The sequence below is a fragment of the Trichomycterus rosablanca genome, chromosome 14, assembly GCF_030014385.1.
Source record: "Trichomycterus rosablanca isolate fTriRos1 chromosome 14, fTriRos1.hap1, whole genome shotgun sequence".
Taxonomy (NCBI): Eukaryota; Metazoa; Chordata; class Actinopteri; order Siluriformes; family Trichomycteridae; genus Trichomycterus; species Trichomycterus rosablanca.
This window is the reverse complement of record NC_086001.1, coordinates 34114791-34139551: the sequence shown is the minus strand read 5'-3', so window position 1 is coordinate 34139551 and position 24761 is coordinate 34114791. Positions and strand designations below refer to the sequence as shown.

Here is a 24761-nt window from a genome sequence, read left to right as displayed (position 1 = left end):
GTGGAATTCTTTAACGCTTATATATCGTAAGATGGTTCTCCAGTCTTATCCATAAATGGCTAGTGTGGCTGCAGGTTTAAACATTGACTAAGCAGAAACATACCTGATTCCTTATCAGTTTTTCTAATTGAAATTAAATGGCAACATGATTTAAAATGATGGAATTAGGTGTTCTTGCCTGAGGCATATGCATGCTTATCGTGTTAACCAAACTACACGTGCTTATGCATGCAAGTATTAAGAGCATATGAGATTAGATGCGTTAGTATAAGAACGTGTATTACGATCAAAGGCAGGTTGTCCTTCTGTAGTCGTGTCACGCCAATATTAGTAACTGGGTTTAAGCTGGATTGCTCTCTGACAGACCCATAGTATTTCCTGAAGCTGTAAATCTTTTTGTGAAAATATTCAGAACAAAATATGAATGCCAACATTGGGCATTAAATGTACCCATAAATTTAGGATGGTTCTTGGCGTTTTTTCCATTTTCCATCAAATATATAAATTTTTCTTAGTAACAGGGTAGCTTCTTGTCTTCATTTCATAGCTTCATGTTCATGCGTTCTTTAATGTGACGTCAACAGCTCCCTTTATTAATTATCAAATGTTTTCTAATGCCTGAACAATTATGTGCAATTTCTCTGTCCTGTTTGCAGAACTTAGGTTGATGTGGAGAATCACATGACTGGTCTCTTCCAGACATTGGTTGTGAGATCTTTGGCAGTAAATACAGACACCCTTCTAGTGAAAGGACCTCACTTACGCTGAAGAGAAAGAAACTGGTTCATGACTCCTAGGCACACAGGGTGCATGTAGGTAACTCCTGTGTATATAGCCAGTCTGGCCTTTTTTTCCTTTTTTTTTTTTCTTTTTCTTTTTTTTTTTAAGTAAGCCATATGTGACTCATGCAAATATTTGTAAAATACCTCCACAGTACAATTCTGCACACAAATTGAACTAGTGTTCAGAGTTCAACAGCGTTTTAAATGTGGTTGATTGGAAATGTTGCTTCCATAATGTCTCAAGATGAAACATTCTTTGCTTTTTTAAAAGCCCTGCCCTCAATCGGTATCTGCCGAGTCGTTCACATTTGAAACTTTGTCTACCTGTGAATTCTTGTCCACACAGCTGCACTGTGTAGCTCAAAGTGGGGATGAATGCACTGAGCTTCTGGATGTGGGACTGACCTCAGAACTCCATGTATCGCTTGTAAAACTCAGGGAGGTAACATAAGTTAATCTGTGTGATTAAACTGCTTGATACAGCTCGGGAAAGGCAACACTTGAAGAATAGGAATGGCATTGTGTGGCTCCTGGTGAAATATTAAGCACTAAAAATTCCATCACTTTGGACGTGATTTCTTTAGCCTTCCGGTTGCTGTACTTTTGGTATTGGTCAAATGTGGTCTCCACAGTTTGCTGGATTTTTTGTTTGTTTGTGGGTTTTACTAGCTGTGCTGTGTTCTGATCGCTGTAATACTTACGTGCCTTGGGTGATGTACTCTTGAGTGTCATGTCAGGTTAGTGGTGTTTAAAAACCTTTCTTTTGCCTCCCCCAGGAAGAATGTTAGTTTTGCACGTTTTACAGGTAGCTGTCTTTTGTCTGAGTTGGTAGAAACTTTCCAACTGATCACATTTTCTATCAGCACAGCAGTAAAATTAACACTGGTTTCTGTAGCCGTGCACAAGGTCTGTATCTTCATCTGGCAGTTGAACAATGGGTCCTCATGCAGAGCTGCTGCAATCCTTACATTGTGAAAATGGCCGATCACATATTTGACACAGCTTGAATCCATAAACCCAGCCTGCCTTGTGTCTATAGAATGCCACAGACTGTTTGAGTATTGTTGCTGACCATGTGCATCCTTTCATGACCATTTCACTTGCAATTGAACAAACTGATTACAATAATTACAATTACTCCCTTTTTTCTTCTTTCTTTATTAGTGACTCAATTTCATTTGTTTGACAGCACTTGGAAATGGATGCTGAAATTCCAAATCCCAATCCTGGTCACCTTTGGTAAGTTCTCTTGGTCATTTGTATGGTTGTTAACTTGACTGCCTATAATGAATCATCTTATTTATAGTTTTTTCCTTAATGCTGTTATAGTTTCTACTGGTGAATAGATTTCTGTTTTTGAACTGTGATATGAGCTCAATTTTATGGCCCACATACAATGACCAGCTTAGGTTTGCTTTCAGTCTTAAATTATCAATTAATAACAAGCACAAAAGCATTTGCTAAATGTGAATTAAATTTCAACTGGACAGTTTAACCAATAATCGTAACTCTGCAATGCTTCCTCCTGAGCCTCCAACACACTCTCACTCAGCAGATGTTAACAGCTGTAGATCATTCTAAAATGGCAGATGAATGTTAACATTAAATAAAAAGTTTGGAATAAACGTTGCCTGCTGCATCAAAAGTGCTCATCAAATCTCAGGCCGTCACATCATAAGATTAAAACTTTGTTGCCATGGTTATCATTTAATTAGACTTCTCACTTTTATTAAGATGATGGTATATAAACAGAACTCCATACAGCTTGGTAATCTCAGACCCTGCTGTTTCAACTGAACAAATGTTTGATAGTAAGGTGAGCAAAGCATGTTCTAGTGGACATGCTGCACCAGTCAGTGAAGGAAGGTCATCAATGCCCAATTTCACTGCTCATTTACAAAAAATGCAGAGCTGAACTTCATTGCATAACTCAAAATTGCAGTACTACTTACAAATAAATGAGTTCTTGCTGCTTTGTTAGTTCCATCACTGGCATGCTGAGTAATAAACTTTCACCAAAACCCTTGTGGTTAAGTGAAAGCAGCAGTGTAAACTTCTTTCAGCTCTGTGCAAATTACTGTAGCATATCACAGTGCTCAAACAATGAGATACTACAGCTATAATTTAGGATTCAGGCATTCCGGAGAGACAAATGGTAAAAATTTAACAAACAACTGACAGTTAATTAAAAGTAAACTCAAAATGCAGTATATCACAGTGCTCAAACACTTCTGAATATCACAGAAACTGTTGGTATGTGTGTGATACAGACAGAAGCTCTGTTAGCCAGCTGATGGAGTAAAAAAAAAAAAAGGTTAGCTATACTATTTGGGCCCAACTGATGACCGTGACCCAAATGGAGCATTATGTTGGCCAGCTGCAGCAGAGCTCTCACACAGCATCCTTAGTTCAGGTGCTTTATTAAGCTCATGCAGTGGAAGTGAGTTTACACTGCTTTCTTTTAGCTGGAGGGAAGCACAGGCTTTTCTGTCGATGTTACATTTCTCAAAAACTTAAACCTCATTTGAATCTTAAGACATTTAGTTGAATGTTGAAAGTTAAATATAAGTAATACAAAGTGTATTTTCCAGATACACACACCAATGCAATTTGTACAGTGCACCTTTTTTGTATTGTAAATCTTGCTATTTCTGTTTCTAGGTGAATGCAGACATCATATGTGTTGCCTGTAGCAGCCATGCAAGGGGTTTGAGTTTGAAAGTTTCTGATGAGTGGAGTTTTAACCCAATTTCCATCTGCTGCACCTGTACTGCGTGGATTCTTGACCATTTCTGCATGGTAGTATAAAAACTGCTACCCTCCTCGCTCCTGTAATGCAGACCACATTTACAGCTTCGTAAAGTGTTTAATTACTTTGACTCTTGCTGAACTTTAAATTTGTGCATGTCGCAACACACATGGAACACATGAGCAAAGAAGAGTGTAACATTTCTGAAGGCATTGATCTATGCTACTTCTGTTACTATTTGCAATAAAATAAGTGTGCTTACCTTCAACGTGTCTTGCTTCGTTTTCATTTTGCGATGTTGAACTTGGGTCCATCAGGTCATCAAATGCCACATACAGTAGTCTTTTGCTGAGTTATCCATGTTTTGTTTTGATTTTGTAATGTAACTCAGGAAGTATGAAAAGTAAACAAAGATCTTGTCCAGCTACTGGACAATTTATGACCTAATTTTCAGGGCTTGGTATAAGGTGTGAATTCATGCATGCTGCAATTAGTCCAAGTCTAATGTACGTGTGTGTGTGTGTATAAATATTTTTTTACTATATTAAGTAGATTAAATATTCAAATGTCTGTAAAATTTTCTTAGCAGAGGGAAGATCCACGAATGTTATACTTTCCATTAACTTTAAAGAAACCTTTATTTTTCTTACATGTACTTGATCCTTTATTTAGCTTTGTTTAGACAAGTATGAGGTTTCCTAGTTGCACTAATGAAGAATAAATGCATATGGTCATATGTACAATTCAGCTTGGCCACTGCAGAAATGCTGCATTGTGTTTCTCAATCAACAACGTAATGAATGGTGTGGGGTGTATTTTTTTTTTTTTTCCCTTTTTCCCTCCCCACTTTTATTTCATCCTTCTCCAAAGGTAGGTCACGTCTGTCTACCTGTATGAACTGGTGAGCCCTGCGACCTCGCCCCGTGTAGTTATGTCGTAAGTGCGAGTTAATAAAGAGGTTAAAAAAACCCAGTAATAATTCTACCTTCCAGTGTACTGAATACAATACTAACTACTTTTTCATGTTGTGAGCATATGGTGTGAAAGTTCGACAGCTCGGGTGAAAATTGCTGCATAATGCAGATGTCAAAAAGACGTATATGTGTATGTGTTCAGTATGTAGAACGCGGTGATGATGATAAGACCAATGTAAGATCAAGTTAAATAGAACGCGATGCATTTAAGATGTTCCGACCTTTTCCAGACGTCTCTGAGACGTATATGTGCTATCAGGGATATTTCCATACTAAATAGTACGAAAGCAGTACGCGAGAGCGGTTTGTGTTCGAATACGTAGAATCATTAATCAGTAAGCATAAAGTACCTGGATCACTTACTGCCTAGGCAGCCATTTTTGAGTATGCAAACGATGCACACTAGCGTTCCGAAATCGAAGCAGGGATTCAAAAACTTTTTCCATGACAAAATTCCACCTGTAACCACTTTTGAGTATACTGTTCTTTAACAAAATAGTCAAATAATGAATATTATTTAATTCATAATTAGCTTTAAGTAAGTAACATTGTGCTACCAAATAAATCCTGAACTCAAACTAAATGCATGAATGTTTAAAATAAGCATTATTATTTCCCATTATATTATTAAGCATTATTAGTTCCAATAAACACAACTCACATCTAGCAAAAATTAAAAGTAAATAAGTATTGTATAACTTACCTTTCTGAAACCGCATGTGAAGCACCGTTCCAAATGAGCCCCTGGTTTGCAGACTGAGAAACCCCGCGTTTGTCCTTGTGCCTTAATGCGCATGTGCAATCAGCCAATTACACAATCAGCATTGTGTAACTGAAAATTGATTGTTCTGTTAACTCAGAGAATCTTGTTGGCACAACATCAGGGTGAAATCTGTTGGCCCAACATGTTTTTGCTTGTTCATGCTAAGTAATTCAGATTTCCTTGTTTCAGTAACTCAAAATCCCAAATCAGGTTAACGAAACGTAGTTGCTTTTTTTACAGTGTGGCAGTGTTTGGTTTTGAGTCGATAGTTTGATTTTGCAGGACAAGTCAGAGGTTTTGTGAAAGTAGCTTACATTTTGGGTTTTGTGTTTACTGTTTTGAGAAAAGGAGAGGAGCTTTCAGGAAATGTGTTTTAGCAATTGAGAAAAACTGTAAGTACACATGTAATGTTGTACAACACTATGTAGTTAAATACATTGAATAAAAAGTAGGATATCGCTTTTATTGTCCTACCAGAATGACAACTTTGAAGCCCAGATCAATAGGACCTGGTACTTAGAGAAGGCTCACTTGTTTGTTAGTTTAAGTCCAAAAGTAGATGTGGCCAGTACAGGGATCGAACCCACGACCTTGGCGTTATTAGCACCACACTCTAACCAACTGAGCTAACCGGCCAGTTAGTCTGTTTTCTCTTTAAATCTTTGTACATAATTCTACACTAACCTCCATTCAACCAGCTACACGGCAGCACAAAAACCATTAGAGATTCTGCACACTTTCAGTGAAGATCTGCAGAAATGAGCGGCTCCTAAACTGAATTTGTTTGTTATTGCGCCAAAATTTCATGTTCAGTTTCATGTTATTTTAATGATCCGAGATCTCAGTCCTGCTTCAGACATCGCTGTCTAGTCATTTCTTATGATCAGACTTTCTTAATACACATCTAAGAGGTTTTGTAGGTTCTTATATGTGTGAACTATCTAAACTATACTGTATTGTGGTACATTCATTCAGCCTTCCTAAGTTTAGACCCGCCCACTCAAACACCAATTTGCCTCCACAGTGAGCCTGTATATAGAGAGAGAGTTTGTGTGTGTGTGTGTGTGTGTGTGTGTGTGTGTGTGTGTGTGTGTGTGTGTGTGTGTGTGTGTGTGTGTGTGTGTGTACCGTCCAATGAAACAGCTGTGCTGTTGGCTGTACATGCGTCTCTGTGGTGCAATCGGTTAGCGCGTTCGGCTGTTAACCGAAAGGTTGGTGGCTCGAGCCCACCCAGGGACGAGAGTCTTTTATTGCACAACCTGCCTGTTGATCAAACTATTAAACCTCAGTGTATATTATCTGGAAACAGATGCTCTTCATATAGAAATATGCTTTACATTTGCTTGATGGTAATAAGTCTTAGTGAAGTCTTAATGAACAAATAAAACATCAATTCAGGTTTTTAGTTCAACTGGGGAAAATATTAACAGTAGCTGAACTTCCTAAAACCCAGAATCTACAAGTATAAATCCTACATTCATTCCACCAAGTTCACAAACTACATGATTTAATGAGTGAAAACTTGATGTTTGGAGCCCCTCTGGTGTGCAGGCTGGTACTGTGTATCAGCACTACTTACTGTGTGCAGGACCTGAGTCGTATCTGCTCCAGTCGCTGGTTGGTGGCATTAAGCTCAGTCTGGAACTTTAAGAAATATATAGTTTAGATAGTTCACACATATAAGAACCTACAAAACCTCTTAGATGTGTATTATTAAAGTCCGTTTCAGCTGCTTGAATGGAGTTAGTGTAGAATTATGTACAAAGATCTAAAGAACATACAGAAGAACTGGCCGGTTAGCTCAGTTGGTTAGAGTGTGGTGGTAATAACGCCAAGGTCGCAGGGTTCGGTTCCCATACAGGCCACGCCCACTTTTGGACTTAAACTAACAAACAAGTGATTCTTCTCTAACTAGCAGGTCCTATTGACCTGGGCTTCAAACGTTGTCTCTGACAAGTGTGAGATCTTTTTACTGCCCCTCTCATTCAAGTCAGAAACATGCCATTATTTCAATTGGCCCGGTCAGTAATCCAGCCATGCCTTCAGTAAATGGTTTAATGTGCACACTGCTGCTACTGGCTTGTTTTTCTTTTCTACAATGTAAGTTTATACCTTCAGGTTCATGTTATTTGAGATCTCTACATAGATTTCTTCCTCATGTGCAGAACGACGCAGTTCAGTTTTACCCCTTTTCCACCAAAAAAAACATGGTTCTTGAACCGTTTCTGTTCAGGTTTCTCAGAACGTTGGTGTTCTGTAGAGAACCGACGCACGTTTCCACCAGTTTTTGAAAACCAAGCAGCGTCATCATGGGTGGGCATTACTGAACGAAAGTTAAGAGTAGTAATATCATGGCGGAGTGTGTAGATTATGTGCGAGCATTTGTGCTGCTGTTACAGATGTTCGTTCTTATGTAAAAAGCATTGATCTAACAATCGGTGATAAGAAGACGCGATGTGTTTGTCTCAGTTGTTGTTTTTTTTAGTTCGTTAACGTGAGAAGCGTTTTGCACTTCGGTTTCACCGCGACTCTCGGTCCACAGACGGACGTCACGGTTCGGGCTGAAAAACCAGGTATGCTGTGGTGCCAGATTGGCCCGCTAGTTCACTGTCTGGAACCTCTTTCTATCGGTGGAAACACACATTTGTTTGTGAAGTGCAGTGTGTTAGAAAACAGCTGTGCATTTATTTAAAAGTCACATATGCATTTGCAACAGCTGCGTTTTGTATTTGTAAATCACAATGTGTGCGTTAGATAGTCGTGTTTTTATTTGTACATCGTGTTGTGTTTGTTTACAAATCATATCATATTTACAGAATACGTTCTGTTTATTTGCGAAGTTTTGGCACTAAATTAGCTCCATATACGATTACTTACATGAATTTTTACTTAAGTACGAGTAAAGTTACTAGCCTAAAAATCTACTCAAGTAAAAAGTAACTCATTTAAAATGTACTCAGGAGGGCGTGTCTCTTCTGTGTAATGCAAACATGACAAGTGGATATAAATCTCACAGTAGTTGTTTTTAATTAAAATATAATAGAATAAACATGTTGATACAACATTTACAACATTTAGGGATGTGTAATGTGTCATTTTAGTTCCATAAAACATTTTAAACTGTATAACCACCGTGTCGTAGAATGATTCGATTCTATTGAACGGCCCTTTAAACTGAAAGGGCCCGATTTGCACTGCTGGGAGTCATTATATATACGGCTCTTGAAAATGAACCGAGTAAAAGATCCGACTCCCCATCTCAGAATTCACTGCAGCAGTTTCCCAGACACAATTTTTTTTTTGCGTTTTTTTTATTTTACTCAGTAACGGATGTTATTTAAATTACAATTCTTAATACAAAACATACCTAAGTAAAAGTAAAATTACAGGCTGTAAAATCTACAAGTACACAAAAAACGACTCAATTACAGTAACACGAGTAAATGTAATTCGTTACTTTCCACCTCTGTAAAATACTTCCCACACTCTTAACAGTGATGTGGTTTCTCTATGTGAATACGCTGATGCCGTTTGAGACTATTTTCATGAGCAAAACTCTTTCCACACACTGAGCAGTGATACGGTTTCTCTCCTGTGTGAATACGCTGGTGTACTTTAAGGGCAGTACTTTGATTAAAAATCTTTCCACACTCTGAGCAGTGATACGGTTTCTCTCCTGTGTGAATACGCTGGTGTACTTTAAGGGCACTACTTTGATTAAAAATCTTTCCACACTCTGAGCAGTGATACGGTTTCTCTCCTGTGTGAATACGCTGGTGGTTTTGAAGGTTACCCCATTGAGCAAAACTCTTTCCACACTCTGAGCAGTGATACGGTTTCTCTCCTGTGTGAATACGCTGGTGTTCTTGGAGATTACTCCATTGAGTAAAACTTTTTCCACACTGTGAGCAGTGATACGGTTTCTCTCCTGTGTGAATACGCTGGTGTACTTTAAGGGCACTACTTTGAGTAAAACTCTTTCCACACTCAGTGCAGTTATACGGTTTCTCTCCTGTGTGAATACGCTGGTGTTTTTGAAGGGTGCTATGTTCAGCAAAACTCTTTCCACACTCTGAGCAGTGATACGGTTTCACTCCTGTGTGAATATGCTTGTGTTGTTGGAGTGTAGTCTGATGAGAAAAACTCTTTCCACACACTGAGCAGTAATATGGCTTCTCTTCAGTGTGAACACGCTGGTGTACTTTAAGGGAACTAATTTGAGTAAAACTCTTTCCACACTCTAAGCAGTGATAGGGCTTCTCTCCTGTGTGAATACGCTGGTGTTGTTGAAGTGTAGTCTGATGAGAAAAACTCTTCCCACACTCTGAGCAGTGATATGGCTTCTCTCCTGTATGAATGCGCTGGTGTCGTTGGAGATTACCCTGCGTAGTAAAACTCTTTCCACACTCTGAGCAGTGATATGGATTCTCTCCTGTGTGAATGCGCTGGTGTCGTTGGAGATTACCCTGCGTAGTAAAACTCTTCCCACACTCTGAGCAGTGATGAAAGTTCTTCATGTTTATGCTTTGATAAGACTGTAGAAACTGTTTCCTTGGAAAGCAACAGAAACAAAGAAACAAGTCAATTAATTAGAATTACTTTTACTACATTAATACCACAATAATAATAAACTCATCACCTAGTAATAAAAACATTAAATTTACTTCACGTCTAAGTGAGAATCTGAATTCAAAGAACATCAAGATAAAATACTTATAAATACTGCAGATATCAATAATTAAATAACTTTAATATAAATAAAGATATAAGAGATCTGACTTTCTCAACATCAGTCCTGCACCAAGCAAATCTAATCCAGTTCATGACAGGACTAATAATTAGCTCACAAGTGTAAATCTTTGGTGTGCTGGGAGTAAAAAAGGCTTCATAAAACACCACAATTATGAGCATAAAGCTATTTTAAACAGTCTGAATATATTAACCTGATAATATTAAATAACATAATAAAATAAAAAGAACAACAAATGCAACATAAATGTAAAAGAAACAAACAAGAAAACCCTTTACCTTCCTGTTAGAATCCTGGCAGCCACTTTAACAAAGCTGGTGTCTCCAGCAGGTCGTTTCTAATGAAGAACGTGCAGAAGATCCTTCTTACCAAGTGACTCAGCTACAAGTCTAGAGTTTAGTCCTTAAATAGAGCTGAGGACAAAGACCCAAGACCAGTTCAAAACTCTGCATTGGTCAATCATCAGACAACCATTCACACCTTCTTGTGTGAAGTACTAGCTCATTATCTATGGAACATGTGCAAATGAAGTAGATGGAGCCACAAAGCATGATGGGTGAAGTCAATCTACACCTATTTATCTCAGCAGAGAAGTTATTTACATTTAATCCTAAACACAAACAAGGAATTGAAAGGCTATTCTGTAAAGTGAAATGACATGAACTTAGATAAAGCTTTTATGATAAGAATCTAAGTCATGTAAAATGCTGTATGTATATTTGTGTGAATTAGTTTCTACTGTATATGAGGAACAATAAGAAAACTATAACAGGAAACAGATTTTATTATTATTATTACAGATATTAAGTATTATTAATATATATATATATATCTTTTTTTTTTTTTTTTTTTAAGCACTTTCTACATTCTGAGCAGTGATACGAGCTCACTAAGGAAACATAAAGATTAATAAAGAAATGGAAATAAAAACCTGAAAATAAGAGCTTTAACTTCCGTTCATATCCTGTTAAAACAGCTGAGAATGAGAGCAGTTCATAACTACAGGAACACAGACTGTACTTGTACTCGGTCTGTTTACCTCCAGCAGCGACTGCCCCAACCTTATATGCAGTTGATTTGCATAACGACTGATCACCTGCCATTGCATAACAATGAAACTGGTGATCAGGTCCATATGTAATTCACAATTGGGGTAAATGTGTGTCTTTTTCCCCAATCATGTGTAAAAGACACACATGGCCATTGTCATTAATGGTCATTGTGAACTGCATATGGACCTGATCACGGGTTCCATTGTTATGCAATGGGCGGTGATCGGTCGTAAACATAAATAAAATTTTATTAAAAAAACAATATTAAACAATAAAACAACAAAACCCTTTCAATGGATGAAATAAATAGAGAAGAAAATGTAGAACCTGAAATAAAAATGCAAACTAAACCTTTCTATAAACGTTTACTAGGAAAAGTGAAGGTACAACCTAAAGCTAACACATACTAAGCTAAAACTTACAGCCACACCTGAATCAGATAAAGACAGACCATGGGAACCAGGTGATGATTGCAGACAGGGAAGGAATGATTTGTTTTTGAGGAACTTGGCTTCCATATATTTAATTGTTTGCTGAATATTGAAGGCAAACACAGAGTATCACATCATGACCACAAGCACTACTTACAGTAATAATGTTTTATAGCTTTTAAACTCTCATTTTCTCAGGTGCCTAAAACGTTTGCACAGTACTGTATGTGTTTCACTTTTCCTATTTAGTTGTTTGCTAGAAGACAGAATGAGAATAAAATATAATCACAATTATCTATCTATGTTTGCTTTTTTCTAGATATTGAGCAGTTTCAGGCGGTCAGGGACATCTTAGACCGAGTTGAGGAACACAAAGGACTCGAGAGTGGACTTCCAATCCTAAAGGCTAGACCTTACCAACAGGAGTTATACCCAAACAGTGGACCAGACTGGCAGCAATTCAACAGGAGGCAGAAAAGGACTTGAGGGTGTGAGGAGTGCATCAACTCTGTTCCAGAGGGGAAGAAAAGGCTGGATACATCCAAAGTGAATGGAATACTAAGTAAGTATCTTTTAGCTTTCTCATTTCATACTGAAGCAACATTAGATGTACACAGTGTAGGTAGCGGTCATTACATTGTGGTCAGTATAACCAGTATAGCAGTGCTGAGGATATATGTGTTGTAGACTCTTAGTACTCATTTATAAAGCCAATCACTGTACATACGTTCATTTTATTTTCTACTGCAGCTTATACCATGATCTGTGGTAAAGTAAGAGTTTATTTGCTCAGAAAAAAACTAATGTTAGAATAAAAACCACCAACATTAATACAGTAAGTAGTGCTTTTCTGTATGTGAATGTTGTATCAGGGCCAAGTCAAAGGCTTTATAAAGGAAGGGAAGAAAAGGTGGTGCTGGTGCTGACTTTGGATACAGAAAACCCTTTGTCTTTACTACCCACCCTGTTTTGTGTCCCTGATCCATCCAGCATTTGTTTATTTTGAGTAAAATTAAGACAAAGTTCTATAGTTTGTCTCAGATTAATCCTGTTATTGTGAAATCTTCTTAGATTCAAAATATTTTACATTAGTTGTATTAGATTCACTTCTTATTAGTCGTGTTGTACTTGTATTAGGTCATTTTGTTCTAGAGAAAGTTTTATTTCTTTGAACAAAATTGCACTATCCATTATCCAAACTGTTTACCTTTTAGCTAATGTTACCTGAAGTGTTTCATTTCAGACTACCAGTTAACCTGAAACTCACTAGAAAATATTACCTAACAGTTTCCAAATTGCTCTCTACCCTAATCCAAAACTCATTAATAATTTTGCTTACTTTTTGCTAAGGAAAAAGTTGTTAAGATTAAACGTTTATGTACCTCACACGAACGAACGATTAGTACGGCTCGCGCCGCACTGTTGCTATGGTGATGCTCGTTCCGCCGCATTTCTACGAGCACCAGCCAAACCCAGCTATGGTTATCATTATCATTTTAGTTAAGCAACAAGCTGTAATTTATTCTAGCACCATGAAAGACCAGGGTAAAATTCTTCCACTTGAAAGTAAAAGTTGTTCTGTGTTTATTAAAGTAGATTAAACTTGAATAAAGAATAAAAACAGATTCAGATCTGAGGTTGGTACATTACACCACATTACATTTGATGATTAATGATAATATTCATACCATCATGTACATTTGATAATTGAAGTAGAACAGTTCTAGTGGATATTAGTAGAAAATGAAACACAACTTCAGTCACAAAAATGTAACTTCTGTGTGACCGTACTGGTGTCTATTAAAAATGCTGCTTCCAGTAAAACTTCATCTGCACTATAAGCAGCAATATGGGTCATCCTCTTATGTGAATGCGCTGGTGTGGTTTACTTAAAGGATATTCCTTTCAATAAAGTTCTTTACAGACAGTGAACAGTGATACAACCTCTCTCCTGTGTGAATGCGCTGGTGTTGTTGGAGAACATAATATGCTATAAAATACTTCCCACACTCTTAACAGTGATGTAGTTTCTCTATGTGAATACGCTGATGCCGTTTGAGATTCTTTTCATAAGCAAAAATCTTTCCACACACTGAGCAGTAATACGGTTTCTTTCCTGTGTGAAAACGCTGGTGTACTTTAAGGGCACTACTTTGAGTAAAACTCTTTCCACATTCTAAGCAGTGATATGGTTTCTCTCCTGTGTGAATACGCTGGTGTACTTTAAGAGCACTACTTTGAGTAAAACTTTTTCCACACTCAGTGCAGTTATATGGTTTCTCTCCTGTGTGAACACGCTGGTGGTTTTGAAGGGTACCATGTTCAGCAAAACTCTTTCCACACTCTGAGCAGTAATATGGTTTCTCTCCTGTGTGAATACGCTGGTGTAATTTAAGGTTATTCTGTTGAGCAAAACTCTTTCCACACTCTAAGCAGTGATACGGCTTCTCTCCAGTGTGAACACGCTGGTGTACTTTAAGGTCACTTCTTTGAATAAAACTCTTTCCACACTCTGAGCAGTGATATGGCTTCTCTACTGTGTGAATACGCTGGTGTAATTTAAGGTTACTGCTTTGAGTAAAACTCTTTTCACAGTCCGAACACTGAAATGGCTTCTTTCCTGTGTGAATGTGCTGGTGTCTTTGGAGCGTACTCTGACGAGGAAAAACTGCTTCCACACTCTAAGCAGTGATACGGTTTCTTTCCTGTGTGAATACGCTGGTGTTTTTGAAGGTTACCCTGTTGAGCAAAACTCTTTCCACACTCTGAGCAGTGATACGGCTTCTCTCCTGTATGAATGCGCTGGTGTCGTTGGAGATTACCCTGTGTAGTAAAACTCTTCCCACACTCTGAGCAGTGATGAAAGTTCTTCATGTTTATGCTTTGATAAGACTGTAGAAACTGTTTCCTTGGAAAGCAACAGAAACAAAGAAACAAGTCGATTAATTAGAATTACTTTTACTACATTAATACCACAATAATATTAAACTCTTCACCTAGTAATAAAAACATTAAATTTACTTCACGTCTAAGTGAGAATCTGAATTCAATCATCAGGATAAAATACTTATAAATACTGCAGATATTAATAATTAAATAACTATAAATAACTTGATATAAATAAAGATATAAGAGATCTGACTTTCTCAACATCAGTCCTGCACCAAGCAAATCTAATCCAGTTCATGACAGGACTAATAATTAGCTCACAAGTGTAAATCTTTGGTGTGCTGGGAGTAAAAAAGACTTCATAAATCACCACAATTATGAGCATAAAGCTACTTTAAACTGTCTGAATATATTAACCTGATAATATTAAATAACATAATAAAATATAAAGAACAACAAATGCAACATAAATGTAAAAGAAACAAACAAGAAAACCCTTTACCTTCCTGTTAGAATCCTGGCAGCCACTTTAACAAAGCTGGTGTCTCCAGCAGGTCGTTTCTAATGAAGAACGTGCAGAAGATCCTTCTTACCAAGTGACTCAGCTACAGGTCTAGAGTTTAGTCCTTAAATAGAGCTGAGGACAAAGACCCAAGACCAGTTCAAAACTCTGCATTGGTCAATCATCAGCCAACCATTCACACCTTCTTGTGTGAAGTACTAGCTCATTATCTATGGAACGTGTGCAAATGAAGTAGATGGACCACACAAAGCATGATGGGTGAAGTCAAACTACACCTATTTATCTCAGCAGAGAAGTTATTTACATTTAATCCTAAACACAAACAAGGAATTGAAAGGCTATTCTGTAAAGTGAAATGACATGAACTTAGATAAAGCTTTTATGATAAGAATCTAAGTCATGTAAAATGCTGTATGTATATTTGTGAGTGACTTTGTTCACATGCTAAAACTAGCAGACCTTGTTCATACGTATGTGAGCGCAAATCCTCATTAAAAACATTTTGTACGGTTTGTAATGAAAGCTTTTAGACAGCCGTGACACATTTTGAAAGTAGCCCAATTTTCAAGCATGACTGAATTTTTAAACAAGCCCTATTTGGCAGGAAAATCACGAGAAAAATTATCCAGCCTAATGTCTGATCTAAAATCAACCCTGAAACTGAAACTAGCCCAGAATCCAGGGTGTCACAGATATTGGTGAAATAACAAATAAACAATCAGTACTACTAGTGAATCTTTTATTATTAATAATAATATAGTTTCATTTTACATTCCGATTGATACTTTTTTGTGTTGTATTTTGTTTACATTGGTATTACAGCTAGTAATATTTTATCATTAAACTATTAGTCATCTTATAATCTTTATAGATCTCATAAAAGAACATTTATTAGTAACACTTTAAATACTAAAAGCTCTGAATTTCACTTCTACTCTTTTCTGTTCTTCTCCTCTCCAATCTTCATTAGTAACTAATAATTTAACCTAGTGTAAACTACAGGTGATGTACTAACATTATGAAGTGGAATTGTTCTGTGGAAACATGAGAATTCCTTTTAATAACAATTTATGTAATCAAGATTATTTCATTTAATAACAATCTAAATTAAAACAGGAATGAGCTTAGATTATGTTTTAGTTGACTTTAAATGTAAAGTAAAATCATAATGTCCTATTATTACCAAACCTTTTATTTTAAACCCTGAAATTCTATCCTAAATAGTTCCGCCAGATGCTTTTACCGTAATGTTTAGTATACGCACATCTTCACAAACAATGTGGGGGCTGATTTGACTGAGCACTTTGAAGTGGAGGCTTGACCGCAGTAGTAAATCAAACAGTTCACAGACACACAAGTGCAGAGTAAATATTTCTACACCATAAATACAGATAAATCTATAGGTGGGTGTTTCCTCTTATAGTTTTCTTATTGTTCCTCATATACAGTAGAAACTAATTCACACAAATATACATACAGCATTTTACATTCTTATAAAAGCGGTAACACTTTACAATACGTGTCCATAACTAAGCATATACTAACAATTAACTACCAGTTTATTAACAATGAGTTAATACATCAACTAATCATTAGTGCATCATGAATTAATGATATGTATACATTAACAAATTAATGAGTGACATATGAATAGCCATTAATAAAGCCATATGTTAACTACTAACATATTATTAAGTAATGCTGTTAACTAATTAATTACTTACTGTATTAATTAACATTCTTTCAGTAATGCACAATAAATTGTATACGCTGAGACACTGTTTATGTGTATATCACCTGTATATATATATTTAAATAGGTCAAATTATATACCTGTAATTATCAAGTCTTGAACAACAGTTGTAGTTGGTGTTTTTGAGAAGGTAAATGGAATCAGTATTCCACAGTTTTCTTGTCCTTAATGTTTCACACACAACACTGAATAAAAGTAGGAAATGCATGGAAAAAAATATTGACTATTGTGTAGACCATCCTGAACACACCTGTGGCCTATCCTGGTAGTGACATCTTAAAAAATATATATATTATATATTATATTATATTATATTATATATATATATATATATATATATTTCATGTAATTTAAGTAATGCAATAATTTCGTATGAAAAAGTTTTAAAACTAGAGCACTGAGTATGCGCGTTTCAGTCTGCACTTTGCAGTGCGCATGTGCACAGAAGCGAAGCAGCCAGGAGACCTTTCCAGACGGAGGACTTATTAGAAGCGTAACTTTTTCTGAGTAGGTAAGTAATTTCACTTTGTAACATTTGTTTGTTGTTTCCTTAGTCGCACCTGCTTTTCATATGCCAGATTTTTGTCTAAAGCAATAACTGCCAGTAATTAAAAATCAAACATTAAACAATTAGCTTGCTAGCTCACGTGTCACACAGCCTCAACAGAACAACACGTTGTTGAAAAAATTGTTGACCTGGCTCATTTTTATTGACTTGAAGTGATAATTTGATGTGTTTATTTAAAATGTAGTTAGTGTAGTTAGTGTTTGTCTAGTCAGACGACAGGACGAGTATGAATTTTAATGAATTGTGATTTATTAGTATACGCTAATCTCTGCACTGCTACAGTTCAGATGTTTATAACCGTGTTGCTTCAGTCTGACAGACTCGCTATACACAATAATAGAACAGCTGGCTGTGCTTTGTGATTATGGTTATATTTACTGGTTGCCAGGTCGGCAACATTTTAAGTCAGCTTTTAAATATACTTCAAATTTTACTCTATGCACATACTGCAACATGTCTACAAGCATCAGAGACACAATAATGTGAATAAAGAATTTCACTGTACTGTAAACATGCATATGTATAAATGACTAAATCATTCCATCTGCCCTAGATTATCCAGATCATTTACAGTATTTTTGTCTGCAGGATTCAGATTTCTTGCAGCCTCCTGTTGGGATAATAACTGTTATACCTGAAGACAGCCAGCAACCAGGTCCAAATACCCTGCACGTTGAGCCATCCAGCACTGGTATCATACTGGAATGTAATATCATTATGGATGGCATTGCAAGTCACACTCAAGCTATTTGCTTGACTTATGGACAAATACATTAAACATGATTGAACATTTATGCTTGTTAAACTGTGCCAAACTAAGTAATATTTTGATTGTCTTAAATGTGGATGTTTTATTTGTGTAATTAATTATAACTCTTCAATGTTATTTACATGTTACATGTATATTCTGTTTAAAGTAGGAACTACTGCATTTACAGTGTAGAGACGTTTTTGTATAATTGTATATGTTATAAGTATAAGTATATGCTAAAGACAATAAAGTAAAACATAGTCTGTCATGCTGGTTTGCTCAGTTTGTTTCTTATTATCTCATATTTTATGTAGCAAAAAAAGGTTGGAAATTGTGCATTTTAGTAGATGGACTGCAAAATATATGCAACTTATTAGCAGGCATTTCATTAATGTGTAAGTTACTCATACTTAATTAATGATTTATTAATATATACATATGTCATTACTTGGTGGGGCACATCATCATGAATTCATGCTGAATGTAGACAAATTTCATGATGCATAGATACATTAACTAATGATGTGCAAATATGTAGTTAATTAATAAATGGATAGTTTATTTAAAAATTGAAATTTGAATCATGAAACAGTGCACCAAACCAAAATTTCCAGTCAACAATGGATGGGCTATAGTCTCTAACTATAGCATAACAGCAAGGTAGATGTGGCTAATAAAAGGGCAGGTAAGTGTACACTACAACATCTCAGCAATGTTGTTTTGTCAGAAACATTCATGTTGTTGCAACACACATTAACATGTTACTACCAGGATAGGCCACAGGTGTGTTCAGGATGGTCTACACAATAAAGGACAAGAAAACTGTGGAATACTGATTCCATTTACCTTCTCAAAAACAGCAACTACAACTGTTGTTCAAGACTTGATAACTACAGGTATATAATTTGACCTATATACATGTATATATAAAGGTGATATACATATAAACAGTGTCTCAGCATATACAATTCATTGTGCATTACTGAAAGAATGTTAATTAATACAGTAAGTAATTAATTAGTTAACAGCATTACTTAATAATATGTTAGTAGTTAACGGATGGCTTTATTAATGGCTATTCATATGTCACTCATTAATGTGTTAATGTATACATATCATTAATTCATCATTTATTCATGATGCACTAATGATTAGTTGATGTATTAACTCATTGTTAATAAACTGGTAGTTAATTATTAGTATATGCTTAGTTATGGACACGTATTGTAAAGTGTCCTGCAGACAATCCTGCAGACAAAAATACTGTAAATGATCTGGATAATCTAGGGCAGATGGAATGATTTAGTCATTTATACAGATGCATGTTTACAGTACAGTGAAATTCTTTATTCACATTATTGTCTCTCTGATGTTTGTAGACATGTTGCAGTATGTGCATAGAGTAAAATTTGAAGTATATTTAAAAGCTGACTTAAAATGTTGCCGACCTGGCAACCAGTAAATATAACCATAATCACAAAGCACAGCCAGCTGTTCTATTATTGTGTACAGCGAGTCTGTCAGACTGAAGCAACATGGTTATAAACATCTGAACTGTAGCAGTGCAGAGATTAGCGTATACTAAATCACAATTCATTAAAAATCATACTCGTCCTGTCGCCTGACTAGACAAACACTAACTACACTAACTACATTTTAAATAAACACATCAAATTATCACTTCAAGTCAATAAAAATGAGCCAGGTCAACAATTTTGTTACAAACGTGTTGTTCTGTTGAGGCTGTGTGACACGTGAGCTAGCAAGCTAGCTGCGCTAATTGTTTAATGTTCGTTTAATGTTTGTTTAATTGTTTAATTGTTTAATTGTTTAATTTTTAATTACTAGCAGTTATTGCTTTAGACAAAAAATCTGGCATATGAAAAGCAGGTGCGACTAAGGAAACAACTAACAAATGTTACAAAGTGAAATTACGTACTTACCTACTCAGAAAAAGTTACGCTTCTAATGAGTGAGTCCTGCGGCTGGAAAAGTCTCCCGCTTCGCTTCTGTGCACATGCGCACTGCAGAGTGCAGACTGAAACGCGTATACTCAGTGCTCTTTACTAAAACATTTCTAGTTTTAAAACTTTTTCATACCAAATTATTACATTACTTCAATTACATGAATATATATATATATATATATATATATACAGTGCCTTGCAAAAGTATTCAGCCCCCTTGAACTTTTCAACCTTTTGCCACATTTCAGGCTTCAAACATAACGATATGAAATTGTAATTTTTTGTGAAGAATCAACAACAAGTGGGACACAATCGTGAAGTAGAACGAAATTTATTGGATATTTTAAACTTTTTTTAGAAATAAAAACCTGAAAAGTGGGGCGTGCAATATTATTCAGCCATTTTTACTTTCAGTGCAGCAAACTCACTCCAGAAGTTCAGTGAGGATCTCTGAATGATCCAATGTTGACCTAAATGACTGATGGTGATAAATAGAATCCACCTGTGTGTAATCAAGTCTCCGTATAAATGCACCTGCTCTGTGACAGTCTCAGAGTTCTGTTTAAAGCGCAGAGAGCATCATGAAGACCAAGGAACACACCAGGCAGGTCCGAGATACTGTTGTGGAGAAGTTTAAAGCCGGATTTGGATACAAAAAGATTTCCCAAGCTTTAAACATCTCAAGGAGCACTGTGCAAGCGATCATATTGAAATGGAAGGAGTATCAGACCACTGCAAATCTACCAAGACCCGGCCGTCCCTCTAAACTTTCAGCTCAAACAAGGAGAAGACTGATCAGAGATGCAGCCAAGAGGCCCATGATCACTCTGAATGAACTGCAGAGATCTACAGCTGAGGTGGGAGAATCTGTCCATAGGACAACAATCAGTCGTACACTGCACAAATCTGGCCTTTATGGAAGAGTGGCAAGAAGAAAGCCATTTCTCAAAGATATCTATAAAAAGTCACCTGGGAGACACACCAAGCATGTGGAAGAAGGTGCTCTGGTCAGATGAAACCAAAATCGAACTTTTTGGCCACAACGCAAAACGTTATGTTTGGCATAAAAGCAACACAGCTCATCACCCTGAACACACCATCCCCACTGTCAAACATGGTGGTGGCAGCATCATGGTTTGGGCCTGCTTTTCTTCAGTAGGGACAGGGAAGATGGTTAAAATTGATGGGAAGATGGATGGAGCCAAATACAGGACCTGTTGCAGTCTGCAAAAGACCTGAGACTGGGACGGAGATTTATCTTCCAACAAGACAATGATCCAAAACATAAAGCAAAATCTACAATGGAATGGTTCACAAATAAACGTATCCAGGTGTTAGAATGGCCAAGTCAAAGTCCAGACCTGAATCCCATCGAGAATCTGTGGAAAGAGCTGAAAACTGTTGTTCACAAACGCTCTCCATCCAACCTCACTGAGCTCGAGCTGTTTTGCAAGGAAGAATGGGCAAAAATTTATGTCTCTCGATGTGCAAAACTGACAGAGACATACCCCAAGCGACTTGCAGCTGTAATCGCAGCAAAAGGTGGCGCTACAAAGTATTAACGCAAGGGGGCTGAATAATATTGCACGCCCCACTTTTCAGTTTTTTATTTCTAAAAAAAGTTTAAAATATCCAATAAATTTCGTTCCACTTCACGATTGTGTCCCACTTGTTGTTGATTCTTCACAAAAAATTACAATTTCATATCGTTATGTTTGAAGCCTGAAATGTGGCAAAAGGTTGAAAAGTTCAAGGGGGCTGAATACTTTTGCAAGGCACTGTATATATATATATTCAGCAAACGATTAAATATATGGAAGCCAAGTTCCTTCAAAATCATGCCTTGCTGTTCCTGCTTGCAATCATTGCCTGGTTTCCATGGTCTGTCTTTATCTGATTCAGGTGTGGCTGTAAGTTGTAGCTTAGTATGTGGTAGCTTTAGGTTGTACCTTCACTTTTCCTAGTATTTTTATTTCAGGTTCATCATTTTCTTCTCTATTTATTTTATCCATTGAAAGGGTTTTGTTATTCTATTGTTTGATATTGTTTTTTAATTCAATTTTATTTATGTTTACGACCGATCACCGCCCATTGCATAACACTGGAACCGGTGATCAGGTCCATATGTAATTCACAATGACCATTAATGACAATAGCCATGTGTGTCTTTTACACATGACTGGGGAAAAAGACACACATTTACCCAAATTGTGATTTGAATATGGACCTGATCACCGGTTCCATTGTTATGCAATGGCCGGTGATCGGTCGTTATGCAAATCAACTGCATATAAGGTTGGTTCCAGTCGCTGCTGAAGGTAAACAGACCGAGTACAAGTACAGTCTGTGTTCCTGTAGTTATAAACTGCTCTAATTCTCAGCTGTTTTAACAGGATTTGAACGGAAGGTAAAGCTCTTATTTTCAGGTTTTTATTTCCTTCTCTTTATTAATCTTTATGTTTCCTCAGTGAGCTCGTATCACTGCTCAGAATGTAGAAAGTGATTCAGTAAATCCAACAGTTCACATATTTCTACACCATAAATACAGATAAATCTATAGGTGGGTGTTTCCTCTTATAGTTTTCTTATTGTTCCTCATATACAGTAGAAACTAATTCACACAAATATACATACAGCATTTTACATGACTTAGATTCTTATCATAAAAGCTTTATCTAAGTTCATGTCATTTCACTTTACAGAATAGCCTTTCAATTCCTTGTTTGTGTTTAGGATTAAATGTAAATAACTTCTCTGCTGAGATAAATAGGTGTAGTTTGACTTCACCCATCATGCTTTGTGGCTCCATCTACTTCATTTACACACGTTCCATAGATAATGAGCTAGTACTTCACACAAGAAGGTGTGAATGGTTGTCTGATGATTGACCAATGCAGAGTTTTGAACTGGTCTTGGGTCTTTGTCCTCAGCTCTATTTAAGGACTAAACTCTAGACCTGTAGCTGAGTCACTTGGTAAGAAGGATCTTCTGCACGTTCTTCATTAGAAACGACCTGCTGGAGACACCAGCTTTGTTAAAGTGGCTGCCAGGATTCTAACAGGAAGGTAAAGGGTTTTCTTGTTTGTTTCTTTTACATTTATGTTGCATTTGTTGTTCTTTATATTTTATGATGTTATTTAATATTATCAGGTTAATATATTCAGACTGTTTAAAATAGCGTTATGCTCATAATTGTGGTGATTTATGAAGCCTTTTTTACTCCCAGCACACCAAAGATTTACACTTGTGAGCTAATTATTAGTCCTGTCATGAACTGGATTAGATTTGCTTGGTGCAGGACTGATGTTGAGAAAGTCAGATCTCTTATATCTTTATTTATATCAAGTTATTTATAGTTATTTAATTATTAATATCTGCAGTATTTATAAGTATTTTATCCTGATGTTCTTTGAATTCAGATTCTCACTTAGATGTGAAGTGAATTTAATGTTTTTATTACTAGGTGATGAGTTTAATATTATTGTGGTATTAACGTAGTAAAAGTAATTCTAATTAATCGACTTGTTTCTTTGTTTCTGTTGCTTTCCAAGGAAACAGTTTCTACAGTCTTATCAAAGCATAAACATGAAGATCTTTCATCACTGCTCAGAGTGTGGGAAGAGTTTTACTAAGCAGGGTAATCTCCAACGACACCAGCGCATTCATACAGGAGAGAAGCCATTTCACTGCTCAGAGTGTGGGAAGAGTTTTTCTCATCAGACTACACTTCAACAACACCAGCGTATTCACACAGGAGAGAAGCCGTATCACTGCTTAGAGTGTGGAAAGAGTTTTACTCAAAGTAGTTCCCTTAAAGTACACCAGCGTGTTCACACTGAAGAGAAGCCATATTACTGCTCAGTGTGTGGAAAGAGTTTTAATCGACGGAGTACACTCCAACAACACAAGCATATTCACACAGGAGTGAAACCGTATCACTGCTCACAGTGTGGAAACAGTTTTGCTGAACATAGCACCCTTCAAAAACACCAGCGTATTCACACAGGAGAGAAACCGTATAACTGCACTGAGTGTGGAAAGAGTTTTACTCAAAGTAGTGCCCTTAAAGTACACCAGCGTATTCACACAGGAGAGAAACCGTATCACTGCTCAGTTTGTGGAAAGAGTTTTGCTCATGAACATAATCTCAAACAGCATCAGTGTATTGACATAGAAAAACCACATCACTGTTAAGAGTGTGGGAAGTATTTTACAGAGGTGGAAAGTAACGAATTACATTTACTCGTGTTACTGTGATTGAGTCGTTTTTTGTGTACTTGTAGATTTTACAGCCTGTAATTTTACTTTTACTTAAGTATGTTTTGTATTAAGAATTGTAATTCGCTACATTTTAAATAACATCCGTCACTGAGTAAAATAAAAAAAACACAAAAAAAAAATCGTGTCTGGGAAACTGCTGCAGTAAATTCTGAGATGGGGAGTCGGATCTTTTACTCGGTTCATTTTCAAGAGCCGTGTATATAATGACTCCCAGCAGTGCAAATCGGTTCCTTTCAGTTTAAAGGGCCGTTCAATAGAATCGAATCATTCTACAACACATCACTGGTGGTTATACAGTTTAAAATGTTTTATGGGACTAAAATGAGACATTACACATCCCTAAATGTTGTAAATGTTGTATCAACATGTTTATTCTATTCTATTTTAATTAAAAACAACTATTGTGAGATTTATATCCACTTGTTATGTTTGCATTCCACAGGGGACCCCCCTCCTGTTAAAATAGTAATAAGTAACGTTTACTCTGAGTACATTTTAAATGAGTTACTTTTTACTTGAGTAGATTTT

General features: G+C 36.4%; 1 non-coding gene and 1 pseudogene across 1 annotated transcript; both read right to left on the bottom strand.

The window, feature by feature from the left end:
• Positions 1–2012: 2012 nt before the first annotated feature.
• On the bottom strand, positions 2013–12952 carry LOC134326316 (zinc finger protein 239-like; annotated as a pseudogene).
• trnai-aau (transfer RNA isoleucine (anticodon AAU)) lies at positions 5831–5904 on the bottom strand. Its single transcript has one exon. It is a non-coding gene; the product is annotated as a tRNA-Ile (tRNA).
• Positions 12953–24761: the final 11809 nt, after the last annotated feature.